This window comes from Lacerta agilis, chromosome 1 (assembly GCF_009819535.1).
Source record: "Lacerta agilis isolate rLacAgi1 chromosome 1, rLacAgi1.pri, whole genome shotgun sequence".
NCBI lineage: Eukaryota > Metazoa > Chordata > Lepidosauria > Squamata > Lacertidae > Lacerta > Lacerta agilis.
Window position 1 is genome coordinate 97,934,624 of NC_046312.1, and position 21,375 is coordinate 97,955,998.

Below are 21,375 nucleotides of genomic sequence, written 5' to 3' on the forward strand. Positions count from 1 at the left end.
CTTCTAACATCCTTTCTTTTTAACTTTCGGCATGGGAGGGGAAACGTATCAACATGTAGCAGATGTGCTGAGACCAAACTGAGCTCTTCCTCATGATTACAGTTGGGTATACCTGGGGAGGTGCAATTTAATTCAGGCACCAACATGAAAAAGAGAGCTGCTCTGGAGACAAATATGTTGAGCTAACAGCTTCCTTCCTGTGAAGACGACGGCGAAGGATATAGCATTTTTCTTCACTAGTCCTGTCTTATGTATAGGGGAAAGAGGCATGGCTTGGCACACGCTGTCACCAACAAACATGGCTAAGTAAGTGTGTTTGTTCTCAGCACTCTCTGTCATAAATAGCATGTTTTTTTGCAGTTGAAGCTGGGGAAGTAATGATTCCTTCTCCTGTATCTTTGCACCCCATTGTTCTGCGCCACTTGTAAATGCCTGAGGTTGTCATTATACCTTTGCGTATCAATACAAAACCTTTACAAGCTGTTGACTAAATGATCCGTTATTATCTTTGTTTCTGAAAATAGTGTACCTTTAAAAATGAAAGGGGGGAAGGAGAAGGGAAAAAACCCAACAAGCCCAAACCAACCACTCTTCATTTATCAGTAACTAGGTATAGTCAATTACTCACCGGTATTGATCACAATATCTATGAGAGTTGCAAAGTACCTTTGCTCAAGGTCACTGTAAGGTCAAGTTATGATCAATATGAATTGACTGTCTGCAAATAAATTTAAGTAGCTGACATAATTGCAAGGGGTATCTATTTGAAATTAAGGTGGACCACTGCACAACATCTTAGGAAGGTTTATGCAGTTTATTGCAACGCACTTGAACAATAAAAGAGAGGCATACTCAACAGGTTTTTACAAAAGGGGAGGAAAGCAGGACCCATGAAGCTATCATTCATGTACTGACAAATATCGGAATAAGCAATTTTGCACAGAAGGCCTTTTACCTGCAACAATAAAATAGTCATTCAGTAGAGCACCCATTCATTTAATGCTTCTCAGCTGTTGTTGAGGAGTTTGAACACCAATGTGTAAATATATACCAGATGAAGAGGGTGTTAACCAGTTAGAATTGAAATAACTGAGCCCAGTAGAAAAGTTCTAGCCACAAGCATTTCCTCTTTTAGATTTCCCCCCCATTTTTTCATTGGTGAAGGTTTACTAAATTTCTGGTTTCTGCTCCTCAGTTTTCTGGTCACCCTATCATCAGGGTGATTCATGGAAAATATGACGTGCTACATTTTATCACGGAAGGTTTAGCGGACACACTTGACAGGAACTTTTGGCTCTCGCCGACAAGAAGAGAACTCTCAAATCCAGTGCCACCCAGTGACTAAACTCCATATAGACACTACCCACACAGGGTGGTTCCCAGGCACAGCAAATGCCAAACTTTGGACATTTCTCACCCAATAACAACTCAGGTTAAAGAAAATTACCAAACTATGCTAAAACTATATAACTATGAATTGTGATTGAGAGACAACCTATCAATTTCTATGACTCCTATGACTACATCAACAGCCAGCCAATAGGAATTTGAAGCTCAGTTGGTAATTTGAGCAACATCCAGCAGTACCCAGTTTAAATGAAATACTGTACTAAGAATGTAATCACCGATTCTCGCAGGCAGCTGTGTTCTTTAACGTAGGGAATCAGTTCACAGAAGTGACGGCTGCATGACTGGCCTAGTTACCCTTTATAGGCCAAACCCACACATTTTGGTTAGACCACACAATTTCCCCAAAATAAGCCAATTTCATGCTTGGAACTCAGACTCATCTCAACCACTGTCTCTTGGACTTTCAAACAACATACATCTGAAAAATCTTAACTTGATACCATTTCCTAACTGAATCTTTGGCTGGACCAGTATCTGGACTTGCACTGGTCTTTCTACAGGTGTCTGCAAAGTATCACATCCACCCAGAAGGCATCATCATATCAAGAGTGCAAATTAGATAGCGCAACATTATCTTTCTTGTAATATGAGTAGTACTAACAATAGCAACCTTGTAGTTTGGTTTCAAAGTAGCAGTCCTCTTACCTCAAAAGATTATTTTATAAATCTTCACTAGCTTATTTATTTTTGAATTTAGAAAATACCACTTGCTCAATTTAACCTCTCCCCCTCAAACTGTGTACAGGACCAATGATATACAAACATGACTAAAACAAACCCATTTAAAACATTTATATGAAAGCATAACTGGAAGAGAGATAAAGCAAATGAAACATTTAAAACAAATGTAACTAAATTAGGTTCTAGATAGTGTTGTTTATACAGTGGTACCAATTCTGCGCATGTGCAGACCGCGAAAACACGCATGCGCGAATTGCGCGTGCTTTGGGTTGCGCTTCTGCGTTAGCGTAGTTCGTACCCCGAAAAGTATGCAACCCGAAGCGTACATAACTCGAGGTACGGCTGTAGTTAAAGTCCAGGCTGTAACTGCTGGATATGGCTGGCTAGTCATGGAGTGGCTGAAATGTCTACTATGAATAGCAAAGCCACAGGTGAAAGTCTTGGAGAAAGTCCACATCACCTGATGTGTGACACCTGAACCACATGATCTACCTGGTGGTGGTGCCACACACTCGCTATGCACACAAAGTCCTCCATGCAGACTGCTGTCCCTTTATGCAAATGACTTCTTCCTTCTCTACAGCATATCTGAATACCGGTAAGTCTCTTTCAAAAGTGCAAACAGGAAATCCTGTGAATCCATATTTAGAAAACTGTTGTTCATTCAGTAAAACTCAAAATGCCACAAACCAGAGTTTTTCTACACAGGCTCACAGATACTCAGCTTCACTTAACTTCTTTTTTTTACCCCTCTGAATGCACCATAAACCACTTTTGAAATTCTCACCAATTTAAAAAGCTATTATTATTATTATTATTATTATTTGTATTGGTATTATCCTCATTAGTATTTGCATTATGTGGCACACTCCAGCTTTTTAAAGCCCTTCAGTACATGGACTTAAAGCATATTTATATTGGCCTATAAGGTCATTAGGGATGCGGGTGGCACTGTGGGTTAAAACACAGAGCCTAGGGCTTGCCGATCAGAAGGTCGGTGGTTTGAATCCCCGCGGCGGGGTGAGCTCCCGTTGCTTGGTCCCTGCTCCTGCTAACCTAGCAGTTCGAAAGCATGTCAAAGTGAAAGTAGATAAATAGGTACCACTCCAACGGGAAGGTAAACGGTGTTTCCGTGCACTGCTCTGGTTTTGCCAGAAGCAACTAGTCATGCTGGCCACATCACCCGGAAGCTGTATGCCAGCTCCCTTGGCCAATAAAGTGAGATGAGCGTCGCAACCCCAGAGTCGTCTGAGACTGGACCTAATGGTCAGGGGTCCCTTTACCTTTATAAGGTCATTATTGTTATCCCCATTCTGCAGAATGCTGAGAGAGTAGTAGTTTCTTGGTAAGTTGATGGTTGAGGGGCAATTTGAACTGGGGCCAGACAAGCCTTTAGTCTCGGTCAGCTCAAGGCAGCTTCCTGTTTGTTTACACTCATCATATAATCACCACGCTTAGGAACCCTCCTTTCAGCTATCCTTAGTCAGACTCATCAATTGCTGTTTTAGGATCATCTTTGTGTACCTGAATGTTTCTAAATGTGACTTCAGGAAGCAGCTAATAAGACATACAGTGTTCTCTATAAGTAATCTCTAGTTACAGAAAATATAACCCAAAGCTCAGAAGAAGTGATTATTTCTTTTCTTTAAAAACAAAAAAATGCACACAATTCAATTTTAGGAATACACTGGTATGAACAGCAATTGCTTTCAAAATAATATCCTCCCATGAAGGATGCTTCTCCTCATCCTGCAAATGACAAAACAGAACATCATCCTGCAGAATTATTAGAAAATGTCAATGGTGAGATTCTGCTTCCAGATATATAAAGAGCGAGCCAAAAAGGAAACACAGCTTGGGTCGCTCTTAAATCAACCTAAATGATTGCATGAGACGACTGGGGCAAGTTGTCAGCTTAGGCTCACAACAATCAAGTGGGCCACAGCAGTTTACTACACTTGAAGATCTGAAGTGGGAAACTTACAATTATTTTCCAATATGCACTTTTCAGAGCTTTCTTGCTTTGATTCACAGAAGACAAGAAGACAACTCAAGTTTTGATTAGCACCAGGGTGGGGTGGGGGTGGGGGAGAGCCAGCGACCGACCCTCCAGCTCTTGCTGCACCACAGCTCTCATCAGCCCCATTCAGCATAGCCAATGGTCAGGGATAATGGGAGTTGTAGTCTGGCAATAAATAGCAATAATGTTATTGTGTTCACTCCTGTGCTTGGTGCTGGCAGACAAGCTGGGCTGAGGGCCAAGCTGGATGTTACACAGCAGATGCATCTTCCAGACTTGGGGTATTGTTTTGTTTTGTTAAAAAGAAAAAATAAAGGTAGCTGCAGGACACAGAGAATAGCAACAATGAGCTACGCTACACTATGGTGTAGCATCCACAGGCATCTGCTGGGATCTTGTCACCCTGGCAGGGGCCACCAACAATAGCTGCCCATGACCCAACCCTTTAAATGTTCCCCCCCTAAGCTGTTACTATTTCAGTTTATCACAACCTCCCCATCATAACACAGCTCTAGGGCGTTGTGTAAAATTTAAATGGCATTTGGCTGGTGCTGAACAGAGGAATGCACTGGCACCAGGTATGCTATCTAAGGGCCCTACTTTTGTAGGTGGTTGCCCGCTGCACTAGCACTAGGTTCCTAATCCAAATCCTACCCCCCACTTGATATGTGCTATTTATTCTTAATTGCAATAAATCCGATAGTGGATCTCATAAAAAAGAGCATGTGTAGTGTATTGTCTGTAATGTTGGAATAGGACATGGGAGACCAGGAATCAAATCCCTACTTAGCCATGAAGCTCACTGGGTGACCCTTGAGGGCTAAGCACCAACCCTCAGCCTAACCTACCTCACAGGGTTGTGGTGAAGATAATAATATGGGTAGGAAGCAAGCAAGCAAACAGAGTGTGCCAGCTTGGGCTCTTTGGAGGAATGGTGGGCTATAAATGCCGTAGATTATATAAATGATGCAATAATAAATGAATAATAAAATCCTGTGTAGTTGTTCACATGTAACAGTCTGACAGGCAACTGTGCCACCTTCAGTTTGAACACACCGCACAATGCCTTCTTGTCTTCTGCAAACTATCTTAAATTTTAAACAAAATCTTTAGGTGAATTCTTCTGACTGCACAGGCAAGTTACTGTTCCAGTGATTTCCGGAAAGGGGGGGGGGGAACCCTGCTATTAGGTATTTGGGTTCCAAACCATTTAAGGCTTCAAAAGGTAAGTACCAGCACTTTAAATTGGACCTGGAAATGAATTAGCTTTCATTATTGCCTAATGACTAGGAAGGAGCAGGCAGTGTACATTCCAGGAACCAGGAGGGACAACTAGGGAATGGAGGGAACCCTCTGTTCAAAGGCAGGACCACCCATTCACCAGTTCTGATATATTCATTTCATTATATTGTCCTCACTGATGTGCCACAAGCTGTACTACAAAAAGATGTAGCAGAAAAAGACTCCCACAAGCCAAGCCTCTAGTGCACAGGTAGCCAATCCATAGGACACACCCAACCCTTCCTCTTGTCCTGTGTGACCTGCTAGTTGCTCACTAGTTGCCTCCATGGTTTGGTGTTACCAGTATGTCTAAACTTGGGAACAGTGGCTTGTTTTGCTCCAAAGAAATCATGATCTGAAGCCAAGCTCCGTTCTTGGCTTAACTATAGTGGTTTGTTTGAGCAAAACAAACAATGATCGACCAGCAGGGCACAACGCTAAGTCAAAGTTCATGGCTTGTTGTTCCTGTTTGTGGGGTGGGGAGGGGGGAGTGAAGTGGGAGGAATCTGTGCATTCACACTAAACCATTAGCCATAGCTTATCATTTCATGCAAACACTCTCCAAATTACAAAATAGTCCTATTCTCTCTCTCTCTTTCTCTTAAAGCTGGCAGTCATGGCTGAAGAAACTCCAGTACGTCTCCTTATCTGCAGAATATTCTTCACCAATACTGGTGTATTGTGCAAGTTTCCATGGCGTGCCTGCCTCACCCCACACCAGGCATTAACTTTTAACAAAAGTGATGCAAATACGATCAATGCACCTAGTCCTTCCCAAAGCAAATAGCAAAGAGGACAAGCTTCTCAAAAGAAACAGTTTGGAAAAGAGGACTTGCTGGTGGCATGTGAATTGATCTGTCTGCACTATTCACTTGGAAGGTTTCTCGTCGGCTACATGTTGCGCTATCATTATCCTATACGCAGAACCTAAATATCCCCCATCACAATGCACAGCAGGCAGGGGGCCCAGCCCTTCAAGAGGCAATGATCAAATCAAAAATGCATGAGGTGGAGGGTTGCATTTGATTAGCTAAAGCATAGGGTGTGTAAAGTGTAATAGGAGGGTGCTAAAACAAGCTTTCCTGTGTTTTAAGTATAATGCCAGTTCAATTATATATAAAGTATTTTTTAAAAACCAGTTCTGTCCAGAGCCCAATTATGTGCTGAATCAACCCAATGTGTCTGGTAGGTGCTAGTATAGAACACGATTATTCAAATTTTAAAATTTATATATTTATTTTAGATGTTTTAAAATGTCATGGTCCCCCCCCCGTTATTCCCCCCCTCCCCTCTACCCCTCTCATTCCCATTATGTGTTGAATGGAAATAGCTCTTTCTTGTAACTTGAAGAAGCCATTGGTTTGTGCCCTACCCTCCAGAGCAGGAGAAAATAAGCTTGCTCCATCTTCCATGTGACAACCCTTCAGATATTTGAAGATGGCTGTCATATCTCCTCTCAGTCTCCTTGTTTCCAAGCTAAACATACCCAACTGCCTCAACCGTTCCTCATAAGGCTTGCTTTCCAGACCCTTGATCATCTTGGTTGCCCTCCTCTGCACAGGTTCCAGCTTGTCAACATCCTTCTTATATTGTGGTGCCCAGAATCGGACACAGTATTCTAGGTGTGGTCTGACCAAGGCAGAATAGAGCAGGACTATTACTTCTCTTGATCTGGACACTATACTTCTGTTAACGCAGCCTAGAATAGCATTAGCTTTTTTTTCTGCTGCTGCAAAAAATAATGTCTCTTTGGCTTGCTTCTTGGCCTGTGTGTGGAATGCTGAATGAAGGGCCATGAGGAAAATGAACCTACCTTCTTCATGAGTCAGAATTCCAACTGATTCAGACCAAGCAAGCAGTGTAGTTGTTTCATCGAAGCCCCAGATTACATTCCCATTGTCCCAAATGGGGAAAGAAGTGCAGCAGAGGTGCACTTTTAACTGCGTGACTTCCCTTCACACGACTAACATGTGAAGGGGGCTCTTAGAAAGCAACTTGGCGAGTTCAACTCCAGCAGTTCTTACTCAAATAAAGCCATCACTATGATTAATGGCATTCTCAAATGCCCTGCTTTACAATTCATATCTCCTTTCTCTCCAGAACAGCCCTGTGAGGGCCAATGACCTTCACAGCTGTGCTGAGATGTGTCCCTGAAAATAGTGCTCTATGCACTGTGCCACAAATCCTGCGATGAGCGTGGCACTCCACAGGGTTCACTCCCCCCCCCACCAGCCTCCTTCCCTGAATTAGGAAGTTTTGCTGCTGGATTCAAATCTCAGGCGAAGAGAAGCTGAGGTGGGTGGAGAGCGGAATAAGGACAGCCTCACTCACATCTGTGTGTTCAGGTGTTAAATTGCACGGAACAATAAAATCTGTGAAGTTAAAAGCAGTTGGATATCTTCCTGCACTCAGAGAGAGCAAGTTTCCACCTTAAATACATTAAATTGTACAGCAGCAGCAGCAGCTAAGGTGGTCAATGCAATTAAATTCAAAACCTGAATGTATTGAACTTTTCTGCAATTATACATGGGTCATCTCTGGACAATATGTTGGCCATCTGGTAGCATCTGTGCTGTTCCCACTAATAGAGTTCCTGCTGTGGCTCCAGGCCATGACAGGCGCGCTAAGCGGGTCACATGTTGTGTCTTTCAGCCATATTTAGGTCACAGGGTGTTCCTCTCCCCCCCTTTATTTTTGGAGGGGGCAGATAGGAACAGTCTAGCTGCTCACAAAGGCAAGGGGCATGAAGAACCCTTTAATGCAGGTACTCAGTGTCCATAAAAAGAAGCACGCACACAAACACACACCAATTGCCGCTCAGATCCATGATGCACAAACAGAAGGCAGGGAGCTGGACATGCTGAAAACTGTACGGAAACGCTATGAGCCTGAAAATACTGAACCACTCCCTATTAAAAAATAAATAGATGTACAAATAAAGAACCTGCCCATGATGCCAAAACAATACCCTACACAAACACTGTGTAATAGAATGAAATAACATTACTGTAAAAAACATACTGTAAAAAAAGGCTATGAATCAAAAACGGAGATGCTGTACATACTCTTTTCTGTTTGTTTTGCAACACAAAAAATCTTCAGTAAAAACTAATTGCATGTTCAGACCCAGAAACCCCCCCCCCAAATCAATTCACACTTGACTCAAATTTTAGTTTGGTTTTTTGGCAGAATTTAGGCCACAACTTTATTGATTACAGAAAGTGAGTGGTTGCATAGGCTCAGGTTTGATTAGCTCCCTGCCATGCAGGTAGCGCTGACCCAGTGTTCCAGCATAGGTCAGCCAAGGGTGAACACCTGGATAAGCGGAAAGCCGGGAACAGGCTATCTCCGCCACCCAAATGTCCCCCTGGACTCAGGCATGGGCACAACCCCCTCTCAGGGGTTGACCAAACCATTTGAGTCCCTGGATACCCTTCACATAGGGATGGCGAGAGCGTTCTCCCATCCCTATCAACTGAACCAGAGCCTATCTACAACCTTACAAGTTGTGACAATTTGCTATGCGGCAGGCGAAACCCAAATGACAACAGCCAATCAGCCAAGTGGGGGAAATTCCTGCCGTGCCTCATTCCCAACGACAGATGGCACACGACGGCATAGCAAGGTCAAGCGCAAAAAGCCCTAAAAGTAGGGAGAGGTGGGCAGGTGTTCCGAATGCATGCGCCGAAAGAGGAAGCTCTGGGTCACGTGCATGGGTATATATAGGTCCCTCAATCCGTTTGGACTGCGCCCCATTGGCCAGACTGAACCCAACATTGAGGGACCTACCAATCGGGTGTTGTGGCTGACCAGTCTTACCTACCCACAACACAGGGGATCGGTTTCCAGGTCTCACCGCAACACGTCCCCTCTTTAAGGGAGGACACGATTTAGAAAGTAAATAAATAAGCTGTTCCCTATTCTGTTGTGCAAAATTAGAGCCTCCCTCCTCACACACACCCAGCTCATATTCCCTATGCGAGTGCTTAGTTGGCCTGTAAGAGAACAGAAAAGAAAGTGATACCTAAAATAACAAGCTCTTCCACCTCCACCCAAATTCAACTCTCTTCCTCCCCTCCCTCCCCGACACGTATGCCTTTGAAAGAAAGAATACATGTATTCAAATCAGGACACCTTCCTATATTTCAGGCACAGATAGATGTCCCTCCTTAATGACGCTGATACACTTCAGTGATGGAAGAATAGAGCCTCTGAGCCACTGCTTATATAAGAATTTGTACTACTTGTCATTAAAGTAGGCCTGATGCAGATGCACAAACCTTGGGGAGAGCAGCACCAGCTGCAGAATGAGCCCTTTGGGACAAGCAAACTTTCAAAGTGAATTGAGCCCAGGAACAACTGGTTCCTTTTGTTTAAAGGAGAAGGTGTCTATGCCGCGTGCAAATTCCAGTCTAACAATGCAGAGTACTGATTGTCTGGTGCTTGTGACAAGCCCTCCCATGCTCAGAATTTGAGGGTGGAGGGGGTCTTTAAAAAAGAAGGAGATGGGGGAGGGGGTTTCTGGTGGAAAACCACATAATGGCAAGCCACGACCTAAAACAAACCATGGTTTACTGTGAATGAGCTGCATTCCAGTGCACACTGATCAATCATACCTGCCCCTCTCCTCCTTGTGTTGCATTATGGGAGGAAACAAAGCAGAGTGCAGCCTTAGTGCTATAGTACTTGTTGCAATGGTTTGTTTGAATCAAACCAAACCATGAACATTGGTCCACGTGTAATGCTAAGCTGGTGTATTTGTTTATTTCCTCCCAGAGCAGCACAGGGAGGAGAGAGGTGGATATGACTGAACTGCATAAAACAGAACGCTGCTTGTTCACAGTAATCCATAGTTTATGGTTTACTATTACACGAAAACCAGGTCAATGTATGAAGAAACACTTAACAGTCATTGCCACAGTGATAGATGAGCGAAAAACCTTTATCAACAATCCCCCCATACCTGTTCATTTACTCTGATTTTTTAATATATATTTCTCCTATAAATAAGGTTGGTTTAAAAAAAAAATCCCTGTGTTGTTTTCTGCAAAATGAGTTGAATAGGCTTTTAAAATACAGTGTACTCGCCTGTATCTTGACCAACATAAGCAATTTCAGTTTGACATCAATTAGCAAGTTGCTTTTACCCTTATAGACATATTTATAATGGAAAGGAGTGCATTTAGGCTTTAAGGTCCTGCCAACTAATCAATTTGATGAACTAATTGATAATAAATGTTAATTGACAACTAACAGCAGTCAATTAATTGCATTTCAAATGCAGCTCCAGGAAGCTGAGCTGAACATTATTTCACCTCAAGCTACTCAAATAATAGCTCACAGTGACTTTGAACAGGCTTCTGAGGTCAAAATAGGCACCCTCTCCTATTTGTTATTGGGAGATCATAGCACATGAGTTCGTAAAAACAGTGACATGTGCCTAAGCTCAGTTTGCAAAGTAATTTAAAGAGGGTGGGCACTTAATGGAACACCCCTCCATCCTCTCTCATAAATAAAGGTCGTACAAGCCCTTTTCTCATGAAGAAGTGTTATCATTTCCACATATTCTCTTTGGGATGAATTGAGAGGTACAGGTCTCCAGTTAGAAAGGAGTATTTGTTTTTGTAAAGGTTTATTTGGATCAATAAACTATTGATGGGGGATAGGGCAAGAGTGGATCCTTTGATTTGTTTAGTTGTGTTGAGGGCAGGAGAATTCTGGGCAGTCCTGACTCCTGCCAGACTGCTGACTACAACCCAGTCCTTACCTTGCATTTATGGTGGCACCGTGTGGCGGAGAGCAGGTGGGGGCGTGGCTGGCGCACGTCTCGGGGGTGTGGCACGCTGCCCGCAGGGTGTGGCACCCAGCGCGGGCAGGGGGGCAGCTGCGATGGCACCCCGCCGGGATCGCGCTGCCGGGGGTGGTGCGCTCCCCCCACACCCTTCTCTCTCCGCCAGTGGTGGCACCTCCCATACTTCACAGCTTTGGAACTCTAACCATGAGGATGACTAGTGGTGTATAGCCACATGGTACACAAACTGGTTGACATTGAAGAAAGCAGAAAATAGTTGCAATTACTCAGAAGAAGAGTGCTGAAAGCCAGTTTTTATATCCAAAACTGTTTCTATCATTTGAATAGCTTTCCAAATCACAAGAAAGAAAGAAAGAAAGAAAGAAAGAAAGAAAGAAAGAAAGAAAGAAAGAAATGGCCAATATAGTTGTACAGTGAAGAAGGGGAAGATTATCAGCATGTCCCACCTTACAGTCTTCTCAGACAGCAAATAAATAAATAAATTTTATGTTATGTAGCTCTAATTTATACAGGATGGGCGTATGACTGGGCCTTTCACTATTACTGCCCTTCCTCCTCATACTACAGGGGTAGGAACCTTTTTGGCTCCACAGACCAGATCATTAAGGCTGGCCTCATGGCCAAACTTGACAGGAGGGTGGGACTGACTACCTATCAATCACCTGACTTCACCAACTAAGGTGAGGAAAACATGGAGGCAGTCAGTTAAAAAAAGGTTGAAAGGCAGTGGAATTTTATGCCTGCGCTTAAAAGGAACAACCTTTCAATGGGAAAAGTTAAGGATGTCATTAGGTCAGTGGAGATTACCGTAACCTGTGGCCCTCTAGATGTTGTTGGACTCTAGCTCCCATCATGGCTAGCATGGCCGGGGGAACTGAAATCAGGAATATCTGGAGGACTGCATGTCGCTACCTCCATAGCCCACCATATATGGCACCAGAGTGAAGTGAAGGGGGCAAGCAGATAACTCACAACTTTACCACCCCAATTGCTGGTCTTCTGGTTACTTGAGGGAAAATTTATCACATACAAATTACAACTGAATGACAGTTGTCATTCAGGGTAGGGTTGCCATACATCCGTGTCAGGGAACTGTTCCTGGCTCAGCGCAGGGTGGTGGAAGGGCTCTCGGGATGCTACAGAGAGCCTCAGCGCCACCTGACCAGTAGCACCTCCTCGTCCAGCGGAGTGAGCAACGACGTCTCCAGTGGGGAGGGGCAGGCAGCTCAGGAGCTGGAGAGGGAAGGCTCTGGGGATGTTGGAGAGACCATACACTCCTCTCGCTCAGCGGGCGAGGAGGGAGACACACTATTTCCGTCGCCCCAAGTATGCAGAGGGCAGAAACGAAAGGAGGGGAGGTGGAGATTTCGTATACCGAAATTCTTATGTTGGGGTCAGAACCGGAAGGGGCCACTCCCGGATTCTGCAGACAGTTGATACAGACATGAACTTTTAAGCTCTGCACTGTACATAGTATGCACAATAAAACTACTAAAGAAACAGCTGGAGTTTTGCCTGGTTTCTCATGAGCAACCATCCAAGGACCTTACAGCCCGGTATTCATTAAAAAGCTCAACAACTTTTGTGTCTGGATTTTTCACTTTTTGAAATATGCTAGGGATAAATACAGGCTGAGATCCTGAGCCTGCTTAATTAATAATTAACACCATCAAAAGCAATAGTTACCTCAGAGAAAATACGTTTAGGACGTATTAATATGAAATATTTTTTTCTCTCAGAAGGCTGCCCAGAAATTCATCTTGCCCATTGTCTGGCCTTTTTTTTTCTTGTTCTGGTACCACCACTATCTATGACAGGAGGAAGGAAATAAGCTACACTGAGGCAATGTGAAATCGGTTGTTAGGGCTGGCCCTCGTGCTTGAAAATATATCAGAGATGAAATTAAATGCATGATTTGAGAGTGACCAAAAGTTGGAGATGATCCCTAGTAATATTGGATCATGCCACTGCTAATATATCCAAATTAATTAACAGAAAGTGAATCTGATTTATCAAACTACCATGCAGAACTCAATCAATGACTGTGCAATGGTAGGTTGTGCACTGGATAATATTTCCTTTTAAATGTTTTCTAAAAATAAAAATAAATCTGCATCCAGAAGCTTCTCCAAAACGTTTGTGCAGGAGGAATGCCCGTATTTGGTAGAAGCACCCAGGAGGGGGGGAAGTTTCTAAATGTGATGGGCTGCACTGTGTTGTGATGCCAAGGACATGTGTCCACGTCTGCTTCAAAACGGTGCCCCTGTGCATAGGTGACTGGTGTGCCTCTTGTTTTATTTGGAGCCATTTCCTGTGTCGTTTCCACCCATTTAGTGCAATGTCTGAAGTAATTTGTTTTACGCCATGACACAGATCCTGCATTAAAGCGATCTCTTTAATGGAGTCCCCATGACTGTAACTCTTTTTATGGACCAAATGTTTTGGGTCAACACTTATGACAAAAGCTCCTTGTACAGTATATTGCTCAGCAATGTGTCCCGCCACTGCAGGCATTTAGTATTCGGTCTGCTGCTTAGGCTGCTATTGCAATCCAATGTTCCCGTTTGTTTAGTAAAGCAGCACTAATCAAAGATAATGCCCCTGGGCTGCCCATGCCTCATGGAGTTTTAGGACAAAGCCTAGAGCTGCCTTCGTTCTATGCATAGGACACAACAGGGAAAGCCCAACCTCGCAAGATGTGCGGCAAGGCTCCTCCTGGTTCACTGGTGCACGGATTAACAAAGGGCTTTGCATGCCGAGGCTCTGTAAAGATGGTCGGAAAGCAGCAGCAGGAGTGTATTTTCCCTTAAACACTCCTGCAGCATGCTAGACCTAAATCAGCATGGGTAGCTTGATGTGAATGAGCAAGGGCATGGGCTTCCCTGAGTTTGTTCCTAAAAGCAGCCACTTCTGCCTTGTCCTGTTTAAGTAGTATCACACACCACTTTGGCTTCCCTAAATATGAGTTTGTTATGGTTGCTGAGAGTGATTTGAACAATCAAGCCCTTTTCCCAGCTAACTCTGGGAGTGGTAGCTCTGTGAGGGAAATAGGGATCTCCACTCCTAATGACTCTCAGCACCCTTAACAGTTCACAGGTTTCCTTCTGAGAAGCCATAGCTGCTTAAAGTGGGGTGATACTGATCTAAATGTGCAGTGCAGATAGGGCCAATATGTTCTGACAGCTGAGGTGAAATGCCCCAATGATGGAGGAGGGCATGAGGAGGAGCCCTTGCCAGGCCTTGTGAGTCTGCTAGGCTGGACATCAAACACACAGAGCTTTGCTGCTGTTCCCTCTCTGCTCCTAGGGGTGGGGGAGACAGATAGCAAAGCTGGTCAGCAGAATATTAATTACTATTAATATTATATCCCACCTTTACTTCAAGGTGCTCAAGGTGGTTCTATTTATCTCCATTTTATCCTCACAACAATCCTGTGCAGTCGGTTAGGCTGAGAAACACTGACTGAACCCAGTGAGTTTCATGGCTGAGCAGCACCAAATTAAAAAAAAAAAATGCCTTTCCCCCCTTAAAACACATTTATGGGAGCCTTGTTCATTGGTGGTTCCAGGCAACTGAGATCTCCCAAACCATTTTATTCAAAAGCTTTTAAATGTGTGTGCAACCAAACTCTTAAGCGGTGATAACTCCATATCCAACCTCCATTTTGGCTCCATACTTGCTGTTACATCAAATCCTTCCCGCTCTATATTTTGGCATTCGTCCACCAACAGCTATTTCCCAGCACAAACTACCCTCTCGCTTTTTTCTCTCCAGCTGCTTCCTAGCTACCCTCAGGCCTCACTCAACGTCTTCTCCATTTCACAACCATGTGGCTCCTTCCTTTAGAAAAAAAGCAACCCGTTAAAGGGAAAGTCGCAGAGTGGAAACCAAATGAGGGACCAACGATGGGAAGGCTTGTGGAAAGCCTTGCCTTGCCCTAGTTGTGACTAGTGCCCACTGGGACTGGTAGGGCAGAAGGCAAGGAGAATAACAGCAGGCAGAGGCAGAGACAATTCCAGGCACAGCCACCCCCAGGTTGGTTGTAAGTAAGAAGTTAAGTGGGCAGGGGCTTGCGGAGGCGAGATTGTGAAGTTGGTAGGGCAGTCTCCACTGTGCCTCCCTTCCACCCTGGTAGAACAGCAGGAGTTTTAGCGTAAGCAGTGTAAACTGAGACAAGAAGTACCTGTAGTAGTGATTACACAGTGATAGTAGCATTCCATTCATAACAGAAGCAAGCATCTGATTCTGTACACAAATGATTATGTGTCCCACAGAGTGCCATACCTCTCTGTTAAGACATAGCTGCAGGCTTAAATTACAAAAAGGCTTCTTTCCCCTGTGAAAGAGGCTTCCCGTCTCCAAACTGAAGACTTTCATTTTGGGCAAGCTGCCAGAGGAGGGTGCTCTGCCGTTAGCCGAAAACCCTTCCAAGTAGGATAGACAGAACAAAGAGGAATCCTCTTTACCTTATTGTGACAAGTGCCTCTTCCCCCCCCCCCCCGCCCCATTCTGTCACTTCCCTGTTCTTTTACAATGGCAGGACAATGATCTTGTCTAAATGATTTCACAGGCTTTTGTTCAGATGCTCTACTTTTAACATTTCAATTTTGTCATTTTGTTGTTACACAAAAGGTGCACTTCTACAGAATAATGTTGCCAGAATTATCTCAATGAGGAGTAATGGCTTTTAATGTTTTTCTTTTTTTAAAAAAAAAAAAATCGTTAACAACTACATTATCCGTGACCTGATCAACATCTTGGTCTATCTCCCCAGAAGGCCAACACAGAGCTTTGAATCTAATAAAAGCATCTGTTAACTGTAATCTCTCAACATTTTAACTGAGAAGGCTCAAGAATATCTATGAAGATATGGATGATGTTAGTCAAATCTTTGTGGGCTAAATTTTAAAAAACAGCAATTTATTCACTGACATATCTTTTGTGCCAGCAATAACTGCACAAGTAGGTTTGGCTGTCCTGTTTCGGGAATCAACCCTAGTGTAGGTATTGAACTGGTGATCTGGAAGGTGTCTGGTGGGATTCCAGCCTTTGCTAATGATATGCGCTTTAGGTAATAGGCCACACCAATGCAATATGCTTTCTTACACCACTGGAGAAGCTCGAAGGGAGATCATGGACCCCATACTGGTGAGGTTTGCAAGCCTCCCAGAAAAGCAGTTATACAACCTGCTCTTGTTAGGTAAAGACCCGATGATTACCAGGGCGGTTGCCAGATTTTGTGTCCAAATTTGCAGATATAGACCTTCTTCTCAGCCCATCTAAGTTTCTCCTCAATGGAATCTCGAGCGAGCCGGGCTCAGCTTTCTGCAGCCACTATTTTAAATTTTTAACATTGTAATGCAATTAATAATTTTCTTTTAAATCTTGTTCAAAGAGTTTTATATATGTAACATCCCCGGAAACTGTTTTGTCAAAGGGATCCGTTGTATTTACTTTTATTTTTACTTTACCTCCTTTTTAAGAGCTGGTCTTTGACCGTAATAAAGAATGATGATGGTTACACCAATGAATTGTAACATTCTGATCCCTATAAAACACTGTCAGCTGAGGCTGGTCTGCTGATTAGAGGCACTTGGAGACTCTTCCCGCCTATGGACCATCTTCATCTTTAAACTCCTCCCACTCTGCCTCGACTCTTCCACTGCATAGAAGCATGCCATGATCCTGACTGTCCCTGTCCCTTCTTCCTAAATGGAGAGGGAGGGGAAATCCCCATTACAGAATTTAGACTCACTTAGCTTCACTTGTAGTTTGACCCTGAGAAATAAATTTCACTGTGTTTAGTTGGGTTGCTCCCAGGGCTTAATACTACTCCGCAGGATTGTAGCCTCCGCAGGATTGTAGTGTCGATTGTGACACACTGTACCTACACTAAACTTAAGCTATATGCAAGGGCTTAGATCGTTTACCTCTTTAGGAATAAGTGCATGAAGGGATTAAGGTTATTTATCCTAAGGAATGAGCAGAAGCTTTACAATATTACTTGCCATTCCAACAATATAAGGACTTTTCAGCAGGGCATCTGAGGGTAAATCCACTATGGCACAATAACCTGGAAGTGTTGGCTGCTGCTGGTTCCCTAAAACATACCAAATGTTGTTAAACTATTAAGGTACGGCCTAAAACATTTTCTCCATAAGAACAGCTACAGAGCAATATGTCTGTTTTGAAATTTGCCTCAATTTAGTTATTTCCTCTTTGAGCATATTGGAGTCCAGTGACTTTAGAAGCATAAACATTTCTGCAAGTGCATAAGGGCAGGCGAAACACTGAAAGCACAAGCCCAGAGTTTACATCAGAGACAAAATTGACATAAAACAGATAAGAATGGCGAATCTATCTATTTTACTATATAATATTCGTGTATGGGGGGGGGGAGTCACCACGCTGTAGTTCACATGGCCTCCGATAGGTGGCCAAACAACTGTAGCATGACAACAGCAGGCAGAACAAGCGAGTGAAGCAGGCAAGTGGGCACCATGAGTGGGCAGGCTGGCACAGCAAGCAAGTGAGTAGGCAAGCAGGTGGCCCAGGCAGGCCTTCTAAGGTTCCCCATGTCGTTGCCGCCACCACCCACCTGGCCACAACAGGGCGAGGGAATCCTAGGGTCTGAACAATCTAGGGGCCCAGCTGAGTGAGAAACTGGTCAAGCAAAGCAAGTGAGCAGACAGCTGGGCAGCCAGGCCAGGTAGGCCTTCATGTGCTCTCCGCTGACTTGAAATGTAGTGAGCTCATTTCTCCCCGTTGCATTTCAAATCGTATTTGCATGTTGTTGTACACATCAGTACAGTTGGATATGTTTCCATATCAAAATACACATTTCTCAATAAACTACAAGACAGATGCAGATTGTGCTCATCATTGTACCTACACAGCTTCACAAACTAGATATGGAAATGCCCTGGATACAGAGAAAATGGGAGGGTGAGCACAGTTTTGCCAGTGGGCTAAGTGAGGAATGGCTATAATTCACCATTCACAGAGAATAAAATTGTAGGGTTGGAAGGTACCACAAGGGTCATCTAGTCCAACCACTGTAATGCAGGAACCTTTTGCCCAATATAGGACTCAAACCCACAACCCTGAGTTAAGAGTCTCATGCTCTACCGACTGAGCTATCCCAGTCTAACGTAATCTGAAGCCTCCTCAGTTATCAAAACATATAAATATGAAGCATTTTGAAGTATTTATTTTCAGCACACATTTAGAAATTTTACTAGAATAGGATGTACATGCTCTGTGGCTGTTATCGCGAGCCAGGTAATGAGGCCAAGACTTGGAGACTTCAAGGTCAAGAGCTTACCATCTCTCTTCTTTGGAGTTATAATCCAACAGATGTGCAGATCTGTGATCTGGCATCATACTACAAAACTCACTCACTGTTATACTGCGAACACTCTTTGCCAGGGCTGGATTATAGGATGTGGAGGCCTTGTGAACCGCATCCTGGAGTTCCCATTCATGGGCACTCTTCATTCCCCAATAGCTACATTATAAGCAGGGAGAACAATTTATTTAAGGCCCAATGCTACTTAGCATTCAGCATAATAGTTAATCTAGGTGTTAAGCCTAAATAAATGTCAACAGATTTCAATGTACCTCGATCAGGGGGTGGTGAGGTGGGCCCCCGCCAGGGGCGTAGGTGATGGGGGCCCCACAAAATCGGCTAAAAATATGTCCATAAATATAAATGTTGATTATTGTCTCATAAGAAATGGTTTTAAATAGAGGGTGAACTGAATGGAGTAGTGTGTGGGGGAGGAGAGGTAGAAAGAAGAGCTAATTTGTCCGTGGCAAGGGGGCGCAATCTGGACGATTCTGCAAAGGGCACAAGATCACCTAGCTACAGCTCCGACCACGATTTGTTCCAGTTTAGGATCTGGCCCATGTAATGCTTATATTGGCTGTTGTGTATTAAGTAAGATATTCTGTCAGCCGGGTGGAGTAATGTCATTGGTCAATTTAAAGAGTACAAGCACAATCCACAGTCTGATTGGGTCCCGCCGGAAAGTTTGAATATTATTGGTTCCCGCTTAAATGTATCTTTCCTCTCTGTACCAGTGTGTCTATAAATAGAGCTTTCCCTACCCCCTATTCGCCAGTCTTGTCCTATCCTTGCAATAAAGAGCTGTTCACGAAGAAGTGTCTCTGGACTTATTGCTCCACGAACCCAAGACACAACATTGGCCATAATATTTAAAGACCTTTGTGGTTTCTTCGAAAGGTTCACAACATTCAGGCCCCTGACCTGCCCCCACCAGTACCATTACATCCTTTTCAAAGTTCATTCATCTCTGAAACATCTGAAGCCTAACTTTCCCCCCCATTTATAATGTACTGTCTTTGTTGATAACTTTTTCCCCTAGTAATTCCATTATCGCAAATCACAGGGTTGCCAAATATTCAAGGATCAGGAGATCACGGGTTGACAAGTAGCAGATGTACATAAGAGGTTTTAAATGACATACATTTATCCCCCTCATCATTCCTGTCTCCTCCCCCCCAACAACAACAAAAAAAAATGTACCTATATTCACAAAGCCAGACTTAATTTGTACAAGGGCAAGGGGGGGGCATCTTTCCCGCTACATCCACCATTTTGACAATTTTTTATTCCTAGAAGAATCTAGAAAAAAAAATTAAAAGGAGAATTCTAAGAGGTTTCACACAAGCTGTTTCTGTTTAAGGACAGAAGTTTTCTGCTGAAATGCGAAGCATAATTGGGATGTCTTTGAGTGCAGCAAAAGCTGTAGGCAAACCAAACAGTTTCTTTGTAATACCACCACTGTAGGCTTGTTTGAAACACTATAGCATCTTCAGACTATAATTATCGCCTTTGTTGTTTTGTGGATTCAAAAGATAATAGACGCCGTTTGTAAAAATTTACACACCACCAACATATCGCATAGGAAACAGAGACACAGCGGCATGGACCAAATATCCTTCTTTACAAAAAGCCCCCAAACCCTGGACTGTTTTATTAAGATACATGACTGGAGGGGTGGGGTGGTGGTGAGATCAGAAGCATCGCATAGTATTTGGAGATAGAATCAAGTAAAAAGGCTTCAACTTACCTTGTTAAGTTTTGCTAGCCACAGAACAGACGCCACTAGCTCTGTGAGTCTCTGGCTATATTGCCTCAGTTGCAGCTACCTGCGCGGTCCTAGAACGACAGAGAGAAAATATGAACAGAACACAATATGTAAACAATGAGCAGTAGGAGAAAACAGATTCCTTAACTGTGGTGTACGTGAATCTGCCCTCCTTTCCACCTCTTCAAAGACAAACAGTTCCATCCAGTGCCTTCCACAGATGGATTGACAGCCGGATATGTACATCTGTGTGTATCTGTTGCACAGGTGTTACAGATTGCATTTGCCAGCTAGAAAACCGGTAACTAGATTGCGTGAGGGGTTGTTTTTTTTTCCAGGGCAGGGGGAAAAGATCACCTACAGTTGTTTGACAGAAAGAGAGAGGGTAGCCCTCACAGTGTTAATTTATCGGTTTACTCCTCTTCGCCACCTTGCTGTTTGGCTTCACCCTTTGAGGTGCAAAGAGAGGCAGATGTGGTATCTGGCAGGCTTTCAATATGTATCTCCCTCCACCCCCCCTCCCTCTCCTTAAGGTACACATAGGAGATTTCAGAGAGAAAAGTCTTATTTCCACCAGAAAGAACACAGACGTTGGAATTAAAGATGCCCTTTGAACACAGAGAGGAATGCCGGCAATGTTTATGAGGGAAAACAATGACTGCTTTTGATACCTTTGTTTCAAATTAAAGGAGTCATGGTGGTCTACATACTACACATGATATAAATAAGTTTCTGTCAGTAATCAAGTACACTGTGTTTGTCTGAGCATTATGAAACAGTCGTTTAAGGTTCTTTGTCTGTACCTCTGCCCATGGGATTATGCAATTTGTATCATTCATAACTCCATGAGTACGCACGCACACACACGCACAAACACAGAGAATATTGTGTCATAGGGGCTTAGGATGCAAGGGGGGGGGGAAACCCTACGGTTCTTAATATAGTTATAGTTGTTGTTGTTGTTGTTTTCCAGGTCAGGCACACAGTGCTTTGAAAAAGAAGTGTTCACTAGCATATTCTTTATACTTCCAACTTGTAATTTTCCAAAATTTAAGAGT

At 43.6% G+C, this 21,375-nt stretch overlaps 1 long non-coding RNA gene across 1 annotated transcript in view; it reads right to left on the minus strand.

Moving 5' to 3' along the window:
• The window catches only part of LOC117054998, a 47,213-nt gene extending 26,053 nt beyond the window's left edge, over window positions 1-21,160 (minus strand). Inside the window, exon 1 of the long non-coding RNA XR_004427561.1 lies at window positions 20,300-21,160. This is a non-coding gene — a long non-coding RNA (uncharacterized LOC117054998). The remainder of the gene's footprint in view (window positions 1-20,299) is intronic.
• Window positions 21,161-21,375: the final 215 nt, after the last annotated feature.